This window comes from Nicotiana tomentosiformis, chromosome 2, assembly GCF_000390325.3.
Source record: "Nicotiana tomentosiformis chromosome 2, ASM39032v3, whole genome shotgun sequence".
NCBI lineage: Eukaryota > Viridiplantae > Streptophyta > Magnoliopsida > Solanales > Solanaceae > Nicotiana > Nicotiana tomentosiformis.
The window spans coordinates 118136672-118159655 of NC_090813.1; the positions used below are offsets into that span (position 1 = coordinate 118136672).

The 22984-nt window shown below is 38.7% G+C and overlaps 2 pseudogenes; both read left to right on the plus strand.

The window, feature by feature from the left end:
* The window catches only part of LOC104119824 (acyltransferase Pun1-like), a 138425-nt pseudogene extending 136603 nt beyond the window's left edge, over window positions 1-1822 (plus strand).
* An 8519-nt stretch (window positions 1823-10341) lies between these two features.
* LOC104098383 (acyltransferase Pun1-like) lies at window positions 10342-12202 on the plus strand (annotated as a pseudogene).
* Window positions 12203-22984: the final 10782 nt, after the last annotated feature.

The window sequence follows — 22984 nt, forward strand, 5'->3', positions numbered from 1 at the left end:
TTCGCGAGTCATTGTTCGCGTTCGTGATGAAGAAAAAGTTGTCTGCCCCTCCCCAGTGCCTAACGCTACGCGTTCGCGATGGGCTTGTCGAGTTCGCGAAGGGTAACGCCCTCATTGCTTCATGTTTGCGAAGAAGAAATCCTCAGCTGCCCAGTTTACTCTTCGCGTTCGCGAGAGTACCTTCGCGAACGCGAAGAAGGACATGCCAGAACACAGACTCTGCAGAAAAACCAGATTTCCAAAGTCCAAAACATCCCGTGGCCTATCCGAAACTCACCCGAGCCCTCGGGGCTCCAAACCAAACATGCACACAAGTGTAAAAATATCGTATGAACTTGCTTGCATGATCAAATCGCCAAAATAAGACCTAAAGCTCCGAATTTAGTCCCTAATCGAATGAAATTCTCAAGAACAAGTCCAAATCACGTCAAACCAACTCCGTTTCTCACCAAATTTCACAGACAAGTCTTAAATATCATAATGAACCTGTATCGGGCTCCGGAACCAGAATACGAACCCGGCACTAACAATGCCAAATATCAATCAATTCTTAAAAATAATTAATTTTCAGACTTTTAATTTTCATCAAAAATTCATAACTCAAGTTAGGGACCTCCGAATTCGATTTCGGGCATACGCCCAAGTCCCATAATTCGATACGGACCCATCGGGACGTTCAAAATACGGATCCGGGTCTATTTACCAAAAATATTGACCGAAGTCAACTAAAATTAACTTTTAAGGTAAAATTTTTTATTTTCATTAGTTTTCAACATAAAAGCTTTCCGAAAACCTGCCCGGACTGCGCACGAAGGATAGAAATAAGATTTTTAAGGCTTAAGAGCGTAGATTCGAGTGCTAAATTATTAGATAACCCTGTGGGTCATCACAGTAAATTTGATTGTGGGGGAATAGCCATTAGTGCATGTTTATCGCATAAGATTGGTGATGGTTGCTCTGTGAGTAATTTCCTTAATGATTGGGCTAATGTCACTCGTGATCGTAGATTCGTAGTTCCTTCTCCGAGATTTGTAGGAGATTTTATTCTCTCTTCACTAAATGGTCCTCTTATTGCTCCATAAATTATGTCTAATGTCAGTGAGTGCGTACAGAAAAGACTCATTTTTCCAGTCGCCAAATTGGATGCTCTTCGAACTAAGGTAATACTACCACCAGTTCACTAGCTATTTTTGATTGTTACAACAAAGTATTGTTATGAAGAACATATGTTATAATATAACATGAAAATTAGTTTCAAAAGAAACTTGTATTTTATAGTGAATGGTTGTTATACGACGATGTTGTCGTAGAGAGGTCTGAATGTATTTGTTAAAGGTACTCTTAAATGTGTCACCTACTTAAATAAATTTTTCTTGCAAAAAAAGAGTGACATTTTTTGGGATTGAAGATAGCAGTTGAATAAGGAGTAGAGAACCCAACACGGGCTGAAGTTGTTAGTGCAATTCTTTACAGATCTGCAACAAAGGCAGCAGCATCAAGTTCTGCAAATATACATCCATCTAAGTTGGTTCACTACTTAAATGTACGTACGATGATCAAACCTCGTCTACGACGAAGTGCAATTGGAAATCTCGTTTCCACGTTCTCCACAGCAGCTACGCAAGATATTGAGTTGCCAAGATTGATTCATAATCTAAGGAAGGAAGTTGAGGTAGCGTACAAGAAAGACCGAGTTGATGAAAATGAACTGGTCTTAGAAATAGTAGATTCCATGAAAAAAGGAAAATTACCATTTGAAGAAAAAGATGAAAATTCTACTACTACTAGGTTATTCATTGGTCAATATTTGATCAAGACTTGATCACACTTGCATATTATCTACCAAAAAAAGTGTTTAGTTAAAAAAATTCAAGTATACCGATCGAATTCGCTCGAAAATTTTGATTTAATTTTTCCCGCCCGGGCTCAATTATTTTTTTCATAACAAAAATAAGTTTTTAAAATTATTATGAATATAAATTGATCCGTATTAGCGGTCAAGTACCGTGGATGAGAAAGGATTAAGGAGCCGGGGAATCTAATTTGTTATTCTAAGTAGGTCCCACCTAATAAATGGACATTCTTATCAATGGGTTGGATAAGGAAAAGATACTTAGTAAAGGTGTCATGTATGTGTATGTATATTAGTATCACTTCCTATGACTCATCCACTCCAAAGGGTTATTAAATTAGATGGAAAGTAGGACCTACATATACTTTACATTACTACTAAGACAAAATAACGTACAGTTGCTAAGAAGTGGAAACAATTTGAAAGTGAGAATCTTCTTTAACTAGCAAATTTTTCTTTAGAAAGTATATGTTGCATGGAACCAAAAATGGCAACAACAAAGGCATCGTTATTGTTTAACAAGTGAAATTATCTACTGGTGTAACTAGTTAAAAAATCTGATTTTTTTTTTTCACTTATTAAGAATCCGATATTTGTTTCATTGGAATATAACCCGGGAGGTATGTATATTTATAATTGATGAGTATGTCATGTACATCTTACAAGTTTAAACATTCGAGAACGAATTTTGCTAAAGGGGGAAGGATGTAATACCTCGTACCTTAGTGTTTGGATGCATCGTAGTAAAACCATATTAGTTGGAAGAGTTTAAGGTCGTACATGAAGTTATAGATGTAAGACCCCGCAAGTTTATTGAATTTCGAAAACGTTATATATTGCTTTGATATTGTACTTTCTTTTAAGAGAAACATTCTTTTGTAAATGTTGGATAAATATGATTCTCAAAAGTTATTAGTATAATACTTTTTGATAAGTTTTAGTTAAACACATGATATGAGGAAACTTTTAAATAATATTTTATGTATTATAAGAAAAGAAATTTCTTCCTCATAAGAAAAGTTATGTTTATATCCTTTCTAGAATTTATTTTCTCATAATAAAAGTTATTTTTATCCATTTTGAGAATTAATAGTACAAAAATTATACTTTTGACATTTGGATGGAAAAATTATAATTTTATAACATATATTTTCTAGATGTCATAATGTTTATGATATATTAGTATAGTTTAAATTTATAAAGCACTTATGATTTTCTTTAAATATAAATGTGATGAGTTGATTATTAAATAGTTTTGAAAGTATGAGACAAGGACTTTTAATTCCTAATTTTATTACTATACATGGATTTGTTTGGATGAGAAAAGATTAAGGGGATAGGGAATCTAATTTATTATTCTAAGTAGGTCCCACCTAATAAATGGACATTCTTATCAATGGATTAGATAAGGGAAAGATACTTAGTAAAGGTGTCATGTATGTATATTAGTATCACTTCTTATGACTCATCCACTCTAAAGGGTTATTAAATTAGGTAAAAAGTAGGACCTACATGTACTTTACATTATTACTAAGACAAAATAACATAAAAATGCTAAGAAGTGGAAACAATTTAAAAGTGAGAATCTTCTTTAAGTAGCAAATTTTTCTTTAGAAAGTATATGTTGCAATGAACCAAAAATGGCAGCAACGAAGGCATCCTTATTTTTTAACAAGTGAAATTATCTACTGGTGTAACTAGTTAAAGGATTTGATTTTTTTTTCACTTATTGAGATTACGTGTAAAAAAGACCAAGTTCGTTGCCTTCGATAAGTTATCACTAAAGGTATGTTAAGGCTAATCATTCCTTCTTTTGGCATGATCCAAGTAACGATACGTAAACGTAATATTATTTCATAAATAGTTCTACTCTTAGTAGTTAAAAATATCTATGTTATTCATTCCTATAAAATGATATTCAAAGCATGCCTAAGTATGTTCCTAACTCTCTATTGAGATATTCAATAAAGATGTTAATGTTCATAATGTAGTATTATATGCATCTTCATTTACCACCAAGCTACGGCCCGTTAGGATGTCATGCATCATCATTTACCACTGAGCTACGGCCGGTTGGGCAGTCATGCATCCACTGAGCTACGGCCGGTTGGGCAGTTATGCATCATCATTTACCACCGAACGACGGACGGTCGGGCAATCATGCATCATCATTTATCACCGAGCTACGGTCGGTTGGGCAGTCGTGCATCATCATTTACCGTCGAGCTATGGTCGGTTGGGCAGTCATGCATCATCATTTACCAGCGAGCTACGGCCGATCGGGCATTCATGCATTTACCACCGAGCTATGGTCGGTTGGACAGTTACACATTTACCACCGAGTTACGGCCGGCCGGACAGTCATGCATTTGCCACCGCACTACGACCTGTCGGGCAGTTACCACTGATCAGTCAGGAAGTTTAATGTCATGAGAATGACATAATCAGAACTATTATATTGTATTTTTATTTATATATACGAGGTAAGTCTCGTGTCTAACTCTGTGAGGGAAAAAATACCCTAAGGTGTTGTATATTGATGTGTGCTACTTGTTGTAGGGGCTACGTATGCGCGAAGTGACGAGAGCCCGTACGTAGCTACATTCATGTTATTGTCCGGGCAGGTTTAGGTTCACATCATGATGTAGCTGCACTATTTGAGAATTTTCTCGCCTATTAAATTCCTCTGTTTTACATTTCTACTTGAGACTAGACTTGCTATTGTAGAGACTTCACGATTTCATGATTAGTCACTGAATAACTTTACTCCTCTTATGGCATGTTTCCGTGATATATATATATATATATATATATACCTCATCGAAAGGTTTTTGTAATAAATATTACAACTCACATGTTTATTCGTGAGTGGGGTCAAGGACCCGTCAAAACTTCTTATTCTAATAGGATCAGGTCGTTCGCCTCGGCAGGATTTATGTGCCATATTCTTATGGGATCGGGTCGTTCACCTCGGCAGGAATTATGTACCACACTCTCATTGGAACGAGCCGTTCGCCTCGGCAGTTTAATAGATGTATCTATGGTTCGGGCCGTTCGACCCTCGGCAGTGCACAAATTAAATATTTATGTTGGATTGGGCCGTACGCCTCGGCATTTCCTATATCATATCCTCGTAGATTTGTGCATAATATTTGACAAGAAGCTAGTGTATCTGTGAGTTTTCCCGATTTGAGTTATGACGATCTACCTGATGAGATCCACTATATCTATATATATGCTCCGGTTAAGGAGGAAATTTTTAATGGAGAGCTTGAGTTCCTCGTAAAAAGGAAAAATTTGTACCACGTGATTTTTTACTTGTTTACCTCATTTATTTACTATGCCTCATATTTACTTATCTCTTTACTGTACCTAATATTATTGGATCACTAGTGAGTGTCGATGTCGACCCCTCGTCACTACTCCTCCGGGGTTAGGTTAGATACTTATTGGGTACACGTTGATTATATACTCATGCTGCACTTGCTGCACATTTTTGTGCAAGTACATATGTGACTAGTGGCCTTGTGAGAGTAGAGGCGTGTATGCATGTAGGGATTTACGTGAGTTGTATTCCACATTACGACTGCAGCTGGCAGAGTCTCCTTCAGGGTATTTATATTTCTCTTATCCAAATTTGTATTCCGGACAGATGCTGTATTTTATTTCACATTCCTAGTTGATGCTCATGCACTTGTGACATCGGGTTTTAGGGTGATTATGAGTTGTTCTGTATTGAAATTATTAAAAATATTATCATTTCCTCTGTAAATTCCATCTTTTACTATTTATTGGAAGGAAAATATGATTTCAAAATATTAAAAGGAGAACCAATTTGAGTATTTATTGTTGACTTGCCTTACATCGGTGTCCGGCGCCATCACGACCTTTAATAGATTTTGGGTCGTGACAAATAGGACTTTAAAGGAAATGATGAATAGTATGCTCATTAATTCTGGTGCTCCCGATAATCTTTGGGGTGAAGCCATATTATCTGCCTGTCATTTAAAAAAATAGGGTTTCTTATAAGAAAATGGGTAAAACTCCTTATGAGTTGTGGAAGGGCTATCCGTCTAACTTGAAATATTTGAAACTGTGGGAGTGCCTTGCCAAAGTTATGTTACCCGATCCTAAAAAAAAATGGGGTCTAAAATATTTGATTGTATATTTATTGGGTATGTTGAAAGTAGTGCGGCATATAAATTTTTAGTAGTCAAAAGTGATATGCTTGAACACAATACTATTGTTGAAACAAAAAATACTGAATTTTTTGAAAATATTTTTCCTTTAGAATTTGAGAATATTTGTGATGCTCCTATTATTCCAAGTGATAATATTTCACATATTTCAATTATTCAAAATGATTTTGAAAGTGAGTACTTACGAAGAAGCAAAAGACAAAGGAAAGAAAAATCTTTTGGTAATGATTTTTATACTTATCCTGTGCATAATGATCCTTTAACATATTCTGAAGCTATTTCTTCGTCTAATGCCTCATTTTGGAAAGAATATATTGATGTAGAAATAAATTCAATTTTACAAAATAAAACTTGGACTTTAGTTGATTTACCTCCGGGAGCTAAACTTGTTGGTTGTAAACGGATTTTTAAGAAGAAACTCAATTCGGATGGTTCCATTGATAAATACAAAGCTAGACTTATTGCAAAAGGTTTTACTCAAAAGCAAAATGTTGATTATTTTGATACTTATGCTCGTGTAACTAGAATTTCCTCAATTCGTCTTTTAATTGCATTGGCTTCTATGTATAAACTTTTTATTCACCAAATGGATGTTAAAATCGCATTTTTAAATGGTGATTTAAAAGAGAAAATTTATATGGAACAACCTGAGGGTTGTATAGTGTCTGGCCAAGAAAACAAAGTATGTAAATTGCTAAAATTTATGTATGGTCTAAAGCAAACACCTAAACATTGGTATGAAAAACTTGATCAAGCTAAGTATTGATTAATGATGGTGTTTCATCAATTGAAGTAGATAAATGTGTTTATACAAAATGTGTAGATGGTACTTGTGTTATTATTTGTCTTTATGTGGATGATATGCTTATTTTTAGTTCTAGCCTTGATTTGGTACATAAAACCAAACTTTTTATGTCTTCTAATTTTGAGATGAAAGACATAGGAGAGGCTAGCGTTATTCTAGGCATGAAAATTATAAGAGATAACAATAGCTTGATGTTGACTCAGGAACATTATGTTGAAAGAATTCTTAAAAAATTGACATTTTTGATGTGATACATGTACGCACTCCTTATGATGCTAGTAGTCAATTAAAAAAGAAAAAGGGAGATGTTGTAGATCAAAATAAATATGCTCAATTTATTGGTAGTCTAATGCATTTGATGAATTTTACTAGACCTGATATTGTGTATGTTATGTGTAGATTGAGTAGATATACTCATAACCCGAGTCATGATCATTGGAATGCATTAGTATGAGTAATGAAATATTTGAGAGGTACCATGAACTATGGTATCAAAATATAATGGATTTTTTACTGTATTAGAAGGATACAGTGATGTTAACTAGATCTATGATTCAGATGAGACAAAATTCACTAGTGGTTATGTGTTCACCCTTGGTGAGGGTGTTGTGGTATGAAAATCAGCTAAACAAATAATAATAGCTAGATCTACCATGGAATCTCAGTTTGGCACTGGAATTGGCTGGCAATGAGGCCGAGTGGATAAAGAACCTTTTGGCAAGTATTCCACTAGGAATAAAACCAACACATTTTGTGTCGATTCATTGTGATTGCCAAGTTGCAATAACCATTGCTAAAAATAAATCCTTTAATGGGAAGAGTAGACATATTCGATTGAGACATAATGTGATAAAGCAACTGCTGAAAGATGGAATTATTTCCATAGATTATGTGAAGTCAGAAGTGAATTTGGCCGATCTTCTGACTAAACCTTTGGGAAGATAATTAATATCGGAAACATCGAGGGGAATAAGACAATTGCAATTTGAGTTATATCAACAATGATGGTAACCCAACCTATGTGATTGGAGATCCTATGAAGTATATTCATATGGGTAATAACAAGTCATTAGTTGATTAAATATGCACTATTAAATTATGTCCATTCATATGGTGTGTGTATTTAGTGCAAGACTGCAAGGAATGGGAGGCTCAGTTATTAAACTCTTAATCCAATAATCCATATCTTTTTATAAGTGATGTATTGCACTGCAGAATACACTTGTTGGATGGACCTATATGAGTGTGGAGTGGGGTCGCTCCTATGAAATATATGGCAAAAACTTTCTAGAGCACTCATAAAACCAGGCACGCGCATGGCCTATTAGCTCAAAACCGCAACAAACAACAAAGTGTGTGCGAGTATAATGTGATAGATAAGACACTAAACTTACAAAAGAATTCTTGGTTCATAAAAGTTCTTAACTTCACCCATTGTTATGTAAGTTTAATCTTATTTTATCTAGGTCTGGTTCATAGTCCAAAAGACGCCAGATTCACGCATTATGATCATTTGTGAAAACCCAGCAAAATTTTTATTTCACTATATATATTTTGATATTCTTTTTGAGATATGTGGGGGATTGATAGAAAAATTAATTTGATATCTTAAAAAGAAATATTCTAAAACTATGTCTAGATTTATTTTCTTAATATTATGTTAATGAGTTTTTATTATAGTAATTATTTTGAATATATTTGTAACAGAAAATTAATTTATTTTTGAATTCAATTGGAACAAAATAAATCATACAATTGAATGCTCATTAGTATGGATTTGTACGTCAGTATTGAAAAGTCAATGGACCAATCTTAATGGCTTAAGATTTAACGTATTTTGGAATAGCCTTTACGGCTTAAAAGTTTCTGGTCTACTACTTTGAATAGTCTATTTTTCCGGTTAAATTTAATTAAATCTTAATGGTCTACTTCTTTGAATAATCTTAATATGGAACAGATAGTCTACTTCTTTGAATAGTATGTAATATGGAACAGATAGTCTACTTCTCTTTTTGGTCAAACTTGTAAACTATATTATACCTCTTTATCTTCATGTTGGAAGGAGGGAACAGAGTTAAAAACTTTTCTTTCCTTTTCTTTTGTGTTGGGTTTTCTCCTCGTTAATCTTTCTTGTTTCTGTTCCTAATTATATTAGAAGAGCTTGTTGAATCCTGGGAATACGCCTAATAATATTTATCACGGTGTGGACAAAATATCCTTAAGAACAGTGTTCTTGACACGCCTCAATCTAAATCTTATTCTCCATAATCCAATATGTTTTCCAACAAAATTTATTGTATCGTATTAATCTGTCGTTACGTAACGACGAAAAGTGTCACTTTATGTAGCGACCGATTTAATTTGGTCGCGTCGTTACCTTATTTTTTTCTCTCATCTCGCCCTTCATTATTAATAAATGATCTTATTTTCTCCTTTTCCCTATCTTTTTATATAATAACTCTACCTCGTGTCATAATTTTTCTTTATAATATTGTAAGTTTATTCTTCATTTTGCTAGTGCGTGATATCATGAATCGATGTCAAACGATACAATCTATCCAAATTTTATATTCATCAAACAGTACAATACAATACAATATAATACAATATGATACATTATGAAACGATATGTAACAACCATTCAAACATGCCAATTATCTTGGTTTGTGATTATAGTCTATAGTAGTACTCTCGTCGTCCCATTTAGTGTGACACTGTTTGATTTAGATTCAAAAGTTATATAAAAAAAAAAGGACATAAGAAACGTGCACTACCTCTGTTCCAGTTTATGTGAACGTATTTTCTTTTTGGTCTGTTCCAAAAAGAATAACCCCTTTCTAAATTTGGAAACAATTTTGCTTAAACTTATAATTTTACCCTTAATGAGAAGCTTTTATAACCACACAAATACTCTAGCCCCTTTATGATTTGTTTAGGACCACAAATTTCAAAAGTCTTCATTTTTTCTTAAACTTCGTGCCCAGTCAAACAGATTCACATAAATTGGAACGGAGGAAATAATTTAAAACAAGTCATAAATTGTACGGCTATAAATTATCTAATTAAGAATAAAATAAAATGTAATGTTACAGTAATAATAAATACAAAAATATGTCATTTTTAGACATAAGAAGAAATACCATCACATAAATTAAGACTGAAGGAGTAATTGTAGATAAACCTATAAATATCAATTTCTATGGTCAACTGACCACCCTTCGCCGAAAAATTATACCACATATAAGGTAAAATATTATTTATTATTGATTAAAAATAAACTTTGAACACCCTTGCATATCCCACTAACAAAGGGTGTTCAAAATTTGAACACCCTTATTGAATTTTTTAGTTTCGTCACGGATACTTGGTATTTCCATGTGTGCGCGTATATAGTCATAGTGTCATACTAATTTCCAATTGTGTGTATATATATATGTGTCCGTTTATGCATCAAAATAGCGTAGGCAATTAATTGATATATAGGAGTATCGCATAAAGCTAGGGAATTGAAGTAGTGTTATTTGTTCATTAACCATATCATGGCCGCTTCGGGATTATTATCATCACTTGTTTCTATTTGTGACAAATCCTTCATCAAACCTTCTACTCTCACCCCTTCTACACTTAGACTTCACAAGCTATCTTTCGTCGATCAGTCCGTCAGTAATATGTATATTCCTGTGGCCTTTTTTTTACCCTAAACCGCAAAGAGAAGAGTCAAACAATTCTCAACTTTCCCGCATAGCTGATTTGTTGCAGACATCTCTGTCACAAACTCTAGTCTCTTACTATCCTTACGCAGGAATATTGAGAGACAATGCTACTGTTGAGTGTAATGACATGGGAGCTGAGTTCTTGAGCGTTAAAATTAATTGTCCCATGTCTGAAATCCTTAACCATCCTCATGCAACTGATGCAGAGAGTATAGTTTTTCCAAAGGACTTGCCTTGGAAGAATAATTATGAAGGTGATAATTTACTTGTGGTTCAATTAAGTAAGTTTGATTGTCGGGGAATAGCCATTAGTGCATGTTTATCGCATAAGATTGGCGATGGTTGCTCTGTGATTAATTTTCTTAATCATTGGGCTAATGTCACTCGTGATCGTAGATTTGTAGTTCCTTCTCCTAGATTTGTAGGAGATTCTATTCTTTCTTCACTAAATGGTCCTCTTGTTGCTCCACAAATAATGTCTAATGTCGGTGAGTGCGTACAGAAAAGACTCATTTTTCCGGCTGCCAAATTGGATGCTCTTCGAGCTAAGGTAATACTACTACCAGTTCACTAGCTATTTTTGATTGTTACAGCAAAGTATTGTTATAAAGAACATATATTATAATATAACATGGAAATTAGTTCTAAAAGAAACTTGCATTTTATAGTGAATGGTTATTATACGATGATATTGTTGTAGAGCGATCTGAATGTATTTATTAAAGGTACTCTTAAATGTCTCACCTACTTAAATAATTTTTTCTTGCAAAAAAAGACTGACATTTTTTGGGATTGAAGATAGCAGTTGAATCAGGAGTAGAGAACCCAACACGGGCTGAAGTTGTTAGTGCACTTCTTTACAAATCTGCAACAAAGGCAGCAGCAGCAAGTTCTGCAAATATACAACCATCTAAGTTGGTTCACTACTTAAATGTACGTACGATGATCAAACCTCGTCTACGACGAAGTGCAATTGGAAATCTCGTTTCCACGTTCTCCACAGCAGCTATGCAAGATATTGAGTTGCCAAGATTGATTCATAATCTAAGGAAGGAAGTTGAGGTAGCGTACAAGAAAGACCAAGTTGATGAAAATGAACTGGTCTTAGAAATAATAGATTCCATGAAAAAAGGAAAATTACCATTTGAAGAAAAAGATGAAAATTCTACTACTACTACTATGTATTTTTGCAGCAACGTTTGCAAATTCCCACTCTACAGTGTAGATTTTGGATTGGGAAAACCTGAAAGAGTGTGTCTAGCAAATGGTCCTTCCAAGAATTACTTCTTCTTGAAAGATTACAAAACTGGGCGAGGCGTCGAGGCGCGAGTGATGTTGCAGAAACAACATATGTCTGCATTTGAATGTGATGAGGAACTTCTTCAGTTTGCCTCCTCCTCACTTCCAAGTCTTTAATTACTAGGAGTTTGGAATCTGCATTTCTGTTTCGTTGTATGATTTTGCATGTTTAATTATTTGGTCCCTTAATATTATTTCTAAGTGGAATACGTGCCTTTTATTTTGTTTACTTGGTTGGTTTGATTTTTCTGATATGTAACTATCACCCAATATATAATTTGTAATTGTATGTTTCATCAATATGATTACTACGGTATTTTATGATTAACGCTGATATGGTTCAACGTTAAGCTACTAGGTTATTCATGGGTCAATATTTGACCAAGACCTAATCAGACTTGCATATTATCTACCAAAAAAAAGTTTAGTTAAAAAATTCAACTATACTGACCGAATTCGATCGAAATTTTGATTTAATTTTTCCCGCTCAAGCTCAATTATTTTTTTCCATAACAAAAATAAATTGTTAAAATTTTTATGGTCAAACTTGCATATTACCTATCAAAAAAAAGTTTAGTTAAAAAATTCAAGTATACCGACCGAATTCGATTGAAATTTTGATTTAATTTTTCCCGCTCAAGCTCAATTAATTTTTTCCATAACAAAAATAAATTGTAAAAATTTTTATCAATAAAAATCGGTCGGTATTAGCTGTTGGATGAGAAAGGTTTAAGGGGATAGGGAATCTAATTTGTTGTTCTAAGTAGGTCCCACCTAATAAATAGATATTCTTATTAATGGATTGGATAAGGAAAAGATACTTAGTAAAAGTGCCATGTATGTATATTAGTATCACTTACTATGACTCATCCACTCCAAAGGGTTATTAAATTAGGTGAAAAGAAACACCTACATGTACTTTACATTACTACTAAGACAAAATAGCGTACGGTTGCTAAGAAGTGGAAACAATTTGAAAATGAGAATCTTCTTTAACTAGCAAATTTTTCTTTAGAAAGTATATGTTGCATGGAACCAAAAATGGCAACAACGAAGGCAATCTTATTGTTTAACAAGTGAAATTATCTGCTGGTATAATGTAACGACACGGTGGGTCGTTTTGAGTATTACAATTTCGTTTTCCCATTTACTTCTTAAATTATACTTTATAGTTATTGTGTGAATTGTCGGGGTAATTGGTTCGGGTCTAGTGAGGTTTTGGAAGGAATTGGAACACTTAGTTCCAAGGTTTAAAGCTTAAGTTAAAATAGTGACCGGATGCAGACTTATGTGTAAACGACCTCGGATTCGAATTTTGATGATTCCAATAGCTCCGTATGGTAATTTTGAACTTAGGAGCGTGTCCGAAAAATTAATTGGAGGTCCGTAGTAGAATTTGACTTGAATTGTCGAAAGTTAAATTTTTGGGAAGTTTGATCGGGGGTATGACTTTTTGATATCGGGGTCGGAATCCGATTCCAGAAAGTTGAATAGGTCTGTAATGTGAAATGTGACTGTGTGCAAAATTTAAGGCCAATCGGACGTGATTTAATAGGTTTCGGCATCGTTTGTAGAATTTGGAAATTTAAAAATTTATTAGGCTTGAATCCGTGTGTAGTTCGTATTTTTGAGGTTGTTAGGTATGATTTGAGGCCTCGAGTAGGTCCGTGTTATGTTATGGAACTTATTGGTATGTTCGGACGGGGACCCGAGGGCCTCGGATGAGTTTCGGATGGTTAACATATTGATTTTTGAATTTGGAAGACTGTTGGAACTGAAGCTTTCCGGTGTAATCGCACATGCGGACAAGTAGTCGCAAGTGCGAGCAGGTGCGCGCTGAAGCGAAGTGCGCAGGTGCGTAAAATGCTTCGCAGGTGCGGAATCGCACCTGCGCGAGAAGGAGCACAGATGCGGGCAGAGGGCTGTGAGGCATTGGTCGCAGGTGCGAGGAAAATTTTCGCACTTACGTGAGCGCAGATGCGGACGAATGCACTGTGATGACCCAAAAGGTCATCTTATATTTTAGAACTCGAATCTGCGCTCTTAAGCCTTAAAAATCTCATTTTTTTACCCTCCTCGATTTGCATGAGCAGTCCGAACAGGTTTTCGGAAAGCTTTTATGTTGAAGACTAATGAAAATAAGAATTTTTGCCTTAAAAGTTGATTTTAGTTAACTTCGGTCAATATTTTAGGTAAACGGGCCCGGATTCGTATTTTGACGGTCCCGGTGGGTCCGTACTGAATTATGTGACCTGGGCGTATGCCCGGAATCGAATTTGGATGTCCCTAGCTCAAGATATGAATTTTTGATGAAAATTAAAAATCTGAAAATTAATTATTTTTAAGAATTGATTGATGTTTGGCATTGTTAGTATCGGGTCCGTATTTTGGTTCCAGAGCCCGGTACAAGTTCGTTATGATATTTAAGAATGCCTGTGAAATTTGGTGAGAAACAGAGTTGCTTTGATGTGATTCGGACGTCCAGTTGAGAAATTTGAAGTTTTAAAGTGTTCTTGAGAATTTCATTTGATTTGGTGCTAAATTCGTAGTTCTAGGTGTTATTTTGGCGATTTGATCGCGCGAGCAAGTTCGTATGATGTTTTTAGACTTGTGTGCATGTTTAGGCCACAGGATGTTTTGGACTCGGAAAAAATCTGGTTTCTGCAGATTCTGGTGTCTGTCATATCCTTCTTCGCATTCGCGAAGGTCCTCTCGCGAATGTGAAGAGTAACATGATGAGGCTGAGATTTCTTCTTCGTGAACGCGAAGGCCTGATCGCGAACGCGAAGTGATGAGGGATTTACCCTTCGCGAACGCGACCAGCTCAAGCGAACACGAAGCATGTGGGGACCTGGGGGGAGGGGGGTTGGTTGTTCCTTCAGCGCGAACGCGAGCCATTCCTCGCGAACGCGAGCCATTCCTCGTGAAGAAGAAGTCTTGGCAGCCAGTACCCTTCGCGAACGCGACAGTGCTCTCGCGAACGCGATGAATACTGTCGCCCAACACTTAAAAAGAATCCAAAACGGGATTTTTGCCAAAAACTCATTTTTCTCGAAAACCAAACGGTGAGGGGCGATTTTTCAAGAGTCATTGCTTCCCCAAATTATTGGTAAGTGATTCTAAACTATTTTTTTTTCAATTACCCATTTCTTGAATTTTCAACCTAAAATCTAGAGTTTTCATGGTAGAATTAGGGGTTAGGGTAGAAAATAGGGATTTCAGGAATTTGGGGATTTAGACCTCAATTTGAGGTCAGATTCCAAAGCTAATTACATATTCGGGCTGGAGGATGAATGGGTAAAAGATTTTGGTCCGAACCTCGGGTTTTGACTAAGCGGGCCTGTGGTCGATTTTTCGACTTTTTGGAGGAAAAATTGGAAAATTTAATTTATGCAATATAATTGATTCCTTTAGGAATATTTGAATTTTGAATAGATACGAGTGGTTTGGAGGTGAATTCCAAAGGAAAAGCTGTGATTGAGAATTAAGTGGTCTTCGGAGTGAGGTAAGTGTTATGTCAAACGCTGAATTTAATGAATTAGGAACCTTAGATTATTTGCTAAGTGAAATTCATGTGAGAGGCATATATGTGAGGTGACGAGTACCTATGCGCCGCCAATTTACCTGTTTTTCCATGTTTCTCTATTTTCTGATATTGTTTCATTCCTATGCCAAATTGCTACGTGTTATACTAGTGTTCTTCAAATGATCGTTCTTATCATGTTTACGGGATTTTCTGGTGATAATTGAGTTTTTATTTCAAGTTGAGATTGATATTATGGAACCAAATATTGAAGTAAGATCTGTACTTATTATTCTATATCCTTGTTGTTATTTATGCATTGCATTATGGTAAGGGAGAGTGTTAATGCACGAAGGGTGATGCCGTGCCATATTGTGAGTGTTAATGCACGAAGGGTGATGTCGTGCCATGATATGAGAGTAAAAGCACGAAGGGTGATGCCGTGCCGTTTCTATTAATTTTATGGTGAGATTGAGAGTAAAAGCACGAAGGGTGATGCCGTGTATTTTTCTTTACTGTATTCACTATTCCTGTTGATTCATGGTATATTGACTGCTCCGGTGATCATTCTGTTGTAGTTCTTCATCTTGTATTCCCCTCAGTATGTCTCCCCTCCCGACATTTCCTATTTAGTTCTTCATTCCTATTATTTGCGTATACACTGTTAAATTGTACAAGTTGATTGTAGGTGCCTTGCCTTAGCCTAGTCACTACTTCGTCGAAGTTAGGCTCGACACTTACCAGTACATGGGGTTGGTTGTACTGATGCTGCACTCTGCACTTTCTGTACAGATTTTGATACCGGCTCAGGTTGATCGAGATTTGCGATTGGTCCGCTGTTCGGAGACTCAAGGTAGATTTGTCGACGTTCACAGACCTTGAAGTCCCTGTCTATCTTTTTATGTCCTACTGTTTCTTTCATTCAGACAGTTGTATTTCTTTCAGACTATTACTTGTAGTAAATTCTAGAATGCTCGTGAATTGTGACTCCAGATCCGGGTGGTAGTAATTAACACAGTTTTATGATATTCCGCACTTGTTATATTTCATTTTAGCTAATTATTGTTATTTACTGAATGGAAATAAGGAATTGGTTAATGATTCTCTAACGTTGGCTTGCCTGGCAAGTGAAATGTTAGGCGCCATCATAGTCCCGTCGTTGGAAAATTTCGGGTCGTGACAGTTGGTATCAGAGCACTAGATTGCTTAGGTCTCGCGATTCACGAGCAAGCTTAGTAGAGTCTGGAGGATCGGTACGGAGACGTCCGTGCTTATCTTCCGGAGGCGATAAAATTTAGGTAAAAGTTTCACTTCTATTCTTCTCTGCCGTGCAGTTTGCTTTCTTAATACTGATTGAACTCTTCTACTCTTATTCTCTCGCAGATGGCGAGAACACGTACCGCTTCCTCAGCTGAGCAGCAGCCAGAGCCTCCAGTGATAGCTCCTACGCGGGGCAGAGGTCGAGGTCGAGGTCGAGGCCGTGCCAAAGGCCAAGGCAGGGGCAAGGCTCAGCCTAGAGCCCGAGCAGCAGCCCCAGCAGTGGAGCCTCAGATAGAGATTGACGAGGAGGTTCCAGCCCAGACTGTTCCTGTCGGACCAGCTCAGGTTCCGAAGGGGTTCATTGCTACCCCAGTACTTCAGGACGCTTTGGTCCGTTTGGTGGGACTTATGGAGAGTGTGGCCCAGACTGGCGCATTTCCCATGGCACCAGCATTCTCTCAGGCTGGATGAGGAGCCCGGACTCCTACCACTCCTACTCCGGAGCAGATAGCTCCCCATTATCAGGCTCCAGCAGCTCAGCCAATCGAATTAGTTCAGCCGGTTATTGCGGCGCAGGCTGGAGATGGGCCAGCTATGTCTTCTGAGGCTTTATGGAGATTAGACAGGTTTACCAAGCTCTTTCCTGTTCACTTCTGTGGTGCTCCTTCAGAGGACCCCTAGGAGTATCTTGACAGCTGTCACGAGGTTCTACGGAACATGGGTATAATGAAGACCAATGGGGTCGATTTTGCTGCATTTCAGATGACTGGTTCCGCCAAGAAATGGTGGAGAGATTACCTGTTGACCAGAACAGCTGGGTCGCCCGCCCTTACTTGGGACCAGTTCTCTCAGCTCTTCATAGAGAAGTTTCTGCCTATCACATTGAGAGAGGAGCGTCGCTGTCAGTTGAGCGTCTCCAGCAGGGCAGTATGACTGTTACTCAGTATGAGACCCATTTTGTGGATTTGGCCTGTCATGCCATTCTTCTGCTTCCCACCGAGAGAGAGAGGGTAAGGAGGTTTATTGATGGACTTGCTCAGCCTATAAGATTACAGATGGCTAAAGAGACTTGGAGTGAGATTTCTTTTCAGGCGGCTGCTAATGTCGCCAGACGAGTCGAGATGGTTCTTACTCAGGGAGGTCAGGGGTCTGATAAGAGTCCTCGTCATTTCGGTGAGTTCAGCAGTGCCTCATCTAGAGGCAGGAGTACTTTTGGTAGAGGCCATCCTCCCAAGCCGTTTCATTCAGTGCTCCAGGCATCCCACGGTGCCTCAGGTGGTCGTGGTACTCAGATGCATTATTCTGACCAGCTAGCCTATAGCGCACCACCAGCTCCTATTAGTGCATCTCCACTCTAGAGTTATCAGGGTGGTTATTCAGGTCGACAAGGTCAGTTTCAGGGTCAGCAGTCACAACAGCCGAGGTTATGTTATACATGTGGTGATTCGAGGCACATTGCTAGATTTTGCCTTCGGGCAACGGGCAGCTCACAGGATCAGAATTCACGTGCCATGGTTCCGGCACCAGTTGCTGCACTACCTGCTCAGCCAACCAGAGGCAGGGGTCAGGCAGCCAGAGGTAGGGGCCATGTAGTTAAGATTGGAGGTCAGGTCGTTAGAGGTGGAGACCAGCCATCTAGAGGCCATCCCAGGGATGTAGTTCAAGGTGGTGGGGCTCAGCCCCAATGTTATGCTTTTCCAGCCAGGCCTGAGGCTGAGTCATCCGACATTGTTATCACAGGTACTATTTCAGTTTGCAGTAGAGATGCTTCAGTTCTATTTGATCTAGGATCTACTTACTCCTATGTGTCTTCCTATTTTGCTTCCTATTTGGTTGTGCCCCGTGATTCTTTGAGTGCTCCTATGTATGTGTCCACACCAGTGGGTGATGTTATTGTTGTAGATCATGTTTATCGTTCGTGTGTGGTCACCATTGGGAGTCTTGACACTCGTGTAGATCTTCTACTTCTCGACATGGTTGATTTTGATGTCATACTGGGCATGGATTGGATATCACATCATCATGCTATATTAGATTGTCACTCCAAGACGGTGACCTTAGCCTTGCAGGGGTTGCCTCGATTAGAGTGGAGAGGGAATCTTGGCCATTCTTCCAGCAGGGTTATCTCTTATGTGAAGGCTCGGCATATGGTCGAGAAGGGGTATCTAGCTTATTTGGCTTATGTCCGCGATTCTAGTGCGGAGGTTCCTTCCATAGATTCGGTGCCGGTGGTTCGTGAGTTTCCAGAGGTGTTTCCTGCAGACCTGCCGGGGATGCCACCCGACAGGGATATTGATTTCTGCATTGATTTGGCTCCGGGCACTCAGCCTATTTCCATTCCACCATATCGCATGGCCCTGCTAGAGTTGAAAGAATTGAAGGAGCAGTTGCAAGATTTGCTTGATAAAGGCTTCATTAGACCTAGTGTCTCGCCCTGCAGTACACTTGTGTTGTTTGTGAAGAAAAAAGATGGATCGATGAGGATATGTATAGATTATCGGCAGTTGAACAAAGTCACCATCAAGAATAAATATCCATTGTTGAGGATTGATGACTTATTTGATCAGCTTTAGGGTTCCAAGGTGTTTTCAAAGATTGATTTGAGATCTGGCTACCATCAGTTGAGGATTAGGGCGTCCGATGTTCCTAAGATAGCTTTTCGAACTCTGTATGGGCATTATGAGTTTCTAGTGATGTCATTTGGGATGACAAATGCTCCAGCAGCCTTCATGGATTTGATGAACTGGGTTTTCAAACCCTACTTGGATTCCTTTGTGGTTGTGTTTATTGATGATATCTTGATCTACTCCCACAGTCTAGAGGAGCATGAGCAGCATCTTTGGATCATTCTTCAGACCCTGAAAGACAGCCAGTTATATGCTAAGTTTTCAGTTGCTTTCTTGGGTCACGTTGTGTCAACAGAGGGTATTCAGGTGGATCCTAAGAAGATTGAGGCAGTCCAGAACTGGCCTAGACCCACATCAGCTACAGAGATCCGTAGTTTCCTGGGTTTGGTAGGCTATTACCGTCGATTTGTGGAGGGGTTTTCATCTATAGTAGCCCCGTTGACCAGATTGACCCAGAAGGGTGCCCCGTTCATGTGGTCAGACGAGTGTGAAGCGAGCTTTCGGAAGCTCAAGACAGCTTTGACTACGACACCGGTATTGGTTTTACCCACAGGTTCAGGATCTTATACTGTATATTGTGACGCATCTTGTATTGGTCTGGGTGCGGTATTGATGCAGGGTGGCAAGGTTATTGCATATGCTTCACGGAAGTTGAAGGTTCACGAGAAGAATTACCCTGTTCATGATCTAGAGCTGGCAGCCATTGTTCACGCGCTGAAGATTTGGAGGCACTATCTTTACGGCGTGCCATGTGAGGTATTCACTGATCATCGAATCTTGCAGTATTTGTTCAAGCAGAAGGAACTCAATTTGAGGCAGAGAAGGTGGCTGGATCTATTGAAAGACTATGATATCATCATATTGTATCATCCCGGGAAGGCCAAAATGGTGGCCGATACTTTGAGTAGAAAATCAGTCAGTATGGGTAGCCTTGCATATATTCCAGTTGGTGAGAGATCGCTTGCATTGGATGTTCAGGCCTTGGCCAACCAGTTCGTGAGGTTAGATGTTTCTGAGCCCAGACGTGTTCTAGCTTGTACAGTTGCTCGGTCTTCTTTATTTGAGCACATCAAGGATCGGCAAGATGACGATCCTCATTTACTTGTCCTTAGAGACACAGTGCGGAATGGTGGTGCCAAGTAGGTTACTGTTGGAGATGACGGAGGTTTGAGGATGCAAGGTTGTATTTGTGTGCCTAATATGGATCGACTTCGTGAGTTGATCCTTGAGGAGTCCCATAGTTCCCGGTATTCTATTCATCCTGGCGCCGCCAAGATGTATCAGGACTTAAGGAAGCATTATTAGTGGAGGCGAATGAAGAAGGACATAGTTGCCTATGTAGCTCGGTGCCTAAATTTTCCAGCAGGTAAAGTGTGAGTATCAGAGACCTGGTGGTTTATTTCAGAGGTTAGATATTCCTGAGTGGAAGTGGGAGCGTATCACTATGGACTTTGTTGTTGGACTCCCACGGACTCAGAAGAAGTTCGATATAGTTTGGGTCATTATGGACAGGCTGACTAAGTAAGCACATTTCATTCCTATGGCAGTTACCTATTCCTCGGAGCGGTTGGCAGAGATTTATATTCGTGAGATCGCCCGTCTTCACGGTGTGCCCGTGTCTATCATTTCTGATCGAGGTACGCAGTTTACCTCGCACTTTTGGAGGGCAGTTCAGCGTGAGTTAGGTACACGGGTTGAGTTGAGCACAACATTTCATCCTCAGACAGACGGGCAGTTCGAGCGTACTATTCAGATCTTGGAGGATATGCTCCGCGCCTGTGTTATTGACTTTGGAGGTTCTTGGGATCAGTTTTTGCCGTTAGCGTAGTTTTCCTACAATAACAGCTACCAGTCGAGCATTCAGATGGCCCCTTATGAGGCATTATATGGTAGACTGTGTAGGTCGCCAGTTGGGTGGTTTGAGCCGGGAGAGGCTCGGTTATTAGGTACAGATTTAGTTCAGGAGGCCTTGGACAAGGTCAAGATTATACAGGATTGACTTCGTACAGCTCAGTCCAGGCAAAAGAGTTATGCTGACCGTAATGTTTGTGATATTGCATTCATGGTTGGAGAAATAATATTGCTTCGGGTATCGCCCATGAAGGGTGTAATGAGGTTCGGAAAGAAGGGCAAATTGAGCCCTAGGTATATCGGGTCATTTGAGATCCTCGAGATAGTGGGGGAGGTAGCTTATAGACTTGTATTGCCTCTAGGGTTATCCTCAGTTCATCCGGTATTCCATGTGTCTACGCTCCGGAAATATCATGGTGACCCGTCCCACGTGTTAGATTTCAGCTCTGTCAAGTTGGACAAGGATTTGACTTACGAGGAGGAGCTGGTGGCCATTCTAGACCGGCGGGTTCGTCAGTTGAGGTCAAAGAGTTACCCTTCAGTTCGAGTGCAGTGGAGAGGTCAGCCTATTGAGGCAGCTACTTGGGAGTCCGAGTCTGATATGCGGAGTAGATATCCCCACATTTTCACCGCCCAGGTATTTTTCTATGTCCGTTCGAGGACGCACGGTTGTTTTAGAGGTGGAGAATGTGATGACCCAAAAGGTCATCTTATGTTTTAGAACTCGAATCTGCGCTCTTAAGCCTTAAAATATCACTTTTTACACTACTCGATTTGCGTGCGCAGTCCAGACAGGTTTTCGAAAATCCTTTATGTTGAAGACTAATGAAAATAAGAATTTTTGCCTTAAAAGTTAATTTTAGTTGACTTCGGTCAACATTTTTGGTAAACGGGCCCGGATCCGTATTTTACCATTCCCGGTGGGTCCGTATTGAATTATGGGACCTGGGCGTATGCCCGGAATCGAATTCGGAGGTCCCTAGCTCAAGATATAAATTTTTGATGAAAATTAAAAGTCTAAAAATTAATTATTTTTAAAAATTTATTGATGTTTGGCATTGTTAGTATCGGGTCCGTATTTTGGTTTTGGAGCCCGGTACATGTTCGTTATGATATTTAAGACATGCCTGTGAAATGTGGTGAGAAACGGAGTTGATTTGACGTGATTCAGATGTCTAGTTGAGAAATTTGAAGTATTAAAGTGTTCTTGAGAATTTCATTTGATTTGGTGCTAAATTTGTAGTTTTAGGTGTTATTTTGGCGATTTGATCGCGCGAGCAAGTTCGTATGATGTTTTTAGACTTGTGTGCATGTTTGGTTTGGAGCCCCGAGGGCTTGGGTGAGTTCCAGATAGGCCACGGGATGTTTTGGACTTGGGAAAAATCTGGTTTCTGCAGATTCTGGTGTCTGTCATATCCTTTTTCGCGTTCGCGAAGGTCCTCTCACGAATGCGAAGAGTAACCTGATGAGGCTGAGACTTCTTCTTCGTGAACGCGAAGGCCTGATCGCGAATGCAAAGTGATGAGGGATTTACCCTTCGCGAACGCGACCGGCTCACGCGAACGCGAAGCATGTGGGGACCTGGGGGGGGGGGGTTGGTCGTTCCTTCAGCGCGAACGCGAGCCATTCCTTGCGAAGCATGTGGGGACAGTGCTCTCGCGAACGCGATGAATATTGTTGCCCAACACTTAACAGAATCCAATTTGAGGTCGGATTCCAAAACTAATTACATATTCGGGCTCGGGGGTGAATGGGCAAAAATATTTTGGTCCGAACCTTGGGTTTTGACCATTCAGGCCCGGGGTCGATTTTTTGACTTTTTGGAGGAAAAATTGGAAAATTTAATTTATGAAAT